This window comes from Chrysochloris asiatica, unplaced genomic scaffold (genome assembly GCF_000296735.1).
Source record: "Chrysochloris asiatica unplaced genomic scaffold, ChrAsi1.0 scaffold00405, whole genome shotgun sequence".
NCBI classification, from domain to species: domain Eukaryota; kingdom Metazoa; phylum Chordata; class Mammalia; order Afrosoricida; family Chrysochloridae; genus Chrysochloris; species Chrysochloris asiatica.
In genome coordinates, this window is record NW_006408923.1 from 715,454 (window position 1) to 719,329 (window position 3,876).

General features: G+C 34.5%; 1 pseudogene; it reads right to left on the reverse strand.

Annotated features, from left to right (window-relative positions):
• Positions 1 to 706: 706 nt before the first annotated feature.
• LOC102834667 lies at positions 707 to 1,860 on the reverse strand (annotated as a pseudogene).
• Positions 1,861 to 3,876: the final 2,016 nt, after the last annotated feature.

The window sequence follows — 3,876 nt, forward strand, 5'->3', positions numbered from 1 at the left end:
TTAAGAATTACTAAACCTTAAAGAAAAAAAAAAGATGCTGACTATCATACTTGGGGTATACTACATAGGCCCAAAATTCTTTCAATTTTCAATGAGATTGAACACAAACAATTTATAAATTTTAAGTTAATATGTAACAAAATTTAACTTATTATTCCTCAACACAAATCTGTGAGGTAGTTAAGTAAACAGTACTACCCATTTTTAGTACAGAGTAAACAGAAGCATGGGTAAATGACATACTCATACTTTAACCAATACGAATTAGATAGAATAAGCCAGACATTTGGGGCTTTTTCTCTAGTTCTAACTAAAAAAGAATGTACTTTTAAAAATACACTTAAAAGACAAAAAAAAAAAAAAAAACCACCTCCACTTAAGGTTTGTCTTCTTTATTTTACACTTGCTTATTAGGTGATGTTCCAATGTTGGCACACTTTCTTTAATAGTAATTTGAAACTCGGCATAAACATTTTAAGCTAGGCTTCTGCCTCTACCTAAATTAATACAAAATTAAGACATTATCTTATGAAAACTAAAATTATATTTGACATTTTTATTTTAGGTTGCAAAAACAAAAACAAACAAACAAACAAACAAACAAAAAAACTTCAAATAGGCTTGTCAAATGATGAAAAGTCATCCTTTCCAGGGAAGTAGAAGGTAGACCAGTGCAGCTTATCCTCAAGGCCACAGACATCCTGCTTCACTGCTGCTTGCACTCTGCTGGGTTTTGATCCTTCTTCACATCATAGTCTGGATCATTTTCCTCATCTCCTTCTTCTTCCCCTTCCTCATTCGTCATAATCATCATCATCATCTTCAATAGCTTCTCCAGTAAAGTATAACACTTATCTTGGTATTATACGCTCACGTAAAAAGTGACCTATTTAAAAGTCTGCAGGATAGCTTCAGCAGCATCACCCAAATCTCCACTTTCAGGAACTTCAGGAGGGGTAAAAAAATTAAAGAAAGAGTCATTGGAAACGGTTTTCATCACAGTCCGAACTGTACCACGCCCCTTGTGTTTTTGCTTCTTCTTAATGCTTTTCCATGTGACATTCTTTCCTTTTTTCCAATCTATCTGGCACCCTGTACAACCCATAATTTCTGGCCTATCAAAAGAAAAGGGATCAGAATCATCTGGTTCAGACCTCATCCTATATGTCTTTGTCAAAACTTCATTCGTGAAATACTCATTGGATTCAAAGTGAAACTCTAACACAAAACTCATAGGCTGGCCAGCATCTGAGAACTTCACTTTAATATCTTTCAAGTGCTTCAGAATAAGTTCATCGTGTTCCTAAACCATATCGCTGAGCAAGTCAACATTCTTAAAAACAGTCAACCAAAATTCAGGAATTCCTTTGGGATCTTCTTTTTCTTCATCTTTCTTCTTATCTTCAACCTTGGCCTTTTCTTTCAACTCCTCCGAAATATCATCCTCCTCATCCGCTTTCCACTCACATCTTTCTTCTGTTGGTTCATAAATTGCATTGATGATCTGAAATCGCTTGTCAAATAGAGGCTAATAGAGTACAGAATATTTCCTTTCAAGATCATGAACTTCTTCATAGAATTTAGCTTCTATCTGTGCACATTTACCTTGAAGATTTTTAAGAGCATTCACTCGTCTTTTAACTACCCTAGGCAAGCATTCAATGTATACTGTTGGTGTATCTACCAGACCATCAAGTCTTTCTTGAAGGACTGCAAGAATCTGAGGATTTTGCATCATCTGACTGACGCACTTTGATTTTTTGTTTCATCACCAGTTTCTTCTTCTTCTAATTCTATTTCTTCAACATCGTCCAACTCTTGATCAAGTTCAGACTGTTCTTTGTTGTCAATGTCTGCCATGTTGTTTAATAAGAACTCCAGATTATCCACGGCTAGAGCACGGAGCAAGGCAACAGAGTTGCGCAGGCAGTGACTCAGAGTGGTAGCGGCGGTGGGAGGAGCAGAATTGTTTTTACTTTTGTTTCTGTTTTTTGACCTTTTGGTCCTACGTTTTACTGGTGGGAGTGGCTGAGAGGACAATTCATTGCAATAAATGCACAAACCCAAAAAGAAAAAAGAACAAAATTAACACATTAACACAGCATCTCAAACAATTAGAAACACACCAACAAAGTGAGTTTAGAATCACCAGAAGAAAAGTAATAATAAAGATTAGAGCAGAAGTGAATGAGATAGAAAACAGATAAACTATAGAATGAATTGACAGGATAAGAAGCTGGTTCTTTGAAAAAATTAATAAAATTGACAAACCATTGGCAAACATATAACAAAAGGAAAGAGGGAAAAAACACAAATAACATGTATTAGAAACCACATGGGTGATGTCATAATGGACCGAAGGAAATAAAAACGATATTAGCTTAATACTATGAAGAGTTGCACTCCAACAAATTTGAAAACATAGAAGAGATGGCTACATGTTTAGAAAAACACGACTTACCTAAGCCTACACAGAGTGAAGTAAAAGACTTGAATAGACTTATAACAAAAGAAGAAATTGATCATGTCATCAAAAAACTCCCAACAAAAAGAAGTCCATGTCCAGATGGCTTCACTGGTGAGTTCTACCAAAAATTCAGAGAAGAGCTGTCACAATCTTATTCAAATTATTCCAGAATATGAAAGAAGATAGAAAAGTTAATAATACATTTTATGAAGCAAGAATAACCCTCATACCAAAAGCAGGGAAGGACATCACTAAGAAAGAAAATTATAGATCACAATCCCTCATGAACATAGATTCAAAAATTATCAACAAAATCCTAACCAACATAATCCAACAACACATCAGAAAAATAACACATCATTACCAAGTGGGATTCATATCAGGGATGCAAGGATAATTCAACATTAGAAAAACATTCAATGTAATCCACCATATAAATAAGAAAAAGGAAAAGAACCGCAAGATTATATTGATTGACGCAGAAATAGCATTTGACAAAATCCAACATCCATTCCTGATAAAAACAGTAAACAAACTAGCATTTGAAGCAAAATTCCTTAACATAATTAAAGCATATATGCAAAACCAACAGCCAACATCACTCTCAATGGAGAGGAATTGAGTCTTTTCTTTGCAAACAGGCACCAAACAAGGATACCCTTTGCCACCAGTCCTATTCAATATTGTTTGGAACTCTTAGCCAGAGCTACAATGCAAGATAAGGAAATTAAAGGCATCTAAATTGGCAAAGAGGAAGCACAATTCTATTTGCAAACAAAATTATCCTATAAATAGAAAACCCCAAAGACTCAGCAAAAAAAACTACTAGATCTCATTGGAAGATTTAGCTAAGTGGCTTTGTACAAGGTCAATATGCAACAATCAGGTGGATTCCTCTATACTAATTAATAATGACAGCACTGAAAGGAAATTAGGGAAGCAATGCCATTTACAATAACCTCCAAAGGATGAAATATATAGAAATAAATGTAACCACAGAAACAAAGGACCAATACAAAGAAAATTACAAAACACTACTAAAAGAAACCAAAAGAGACTTACAAAAATGGAAGAATATACCATGCTCCTGGATAGGAAGAGATTTAGCATTGCGAAAATGTCAATACTGCCCAAAATAATCTATGCATATAATGAAATCCCAATCCAATTTCCAACGACATTCTTCCAAGAGATGGAAAAAAATATTACAACATTTATATGGAAAGGAAAGACACCTAGAATAAGTAAAGTACTGCTTAAGAAAAAGAACAAAGTTGGAAGCCTTTCACTCCCTATTTTCAAAATTTACTACATGGATATGGTGGCCAAAACAGCCTGGTACTGGTACAATGAAAGATACATAATGGAACAGAATCAAGAATCCAGAAATTGACCCATCCACATACAGT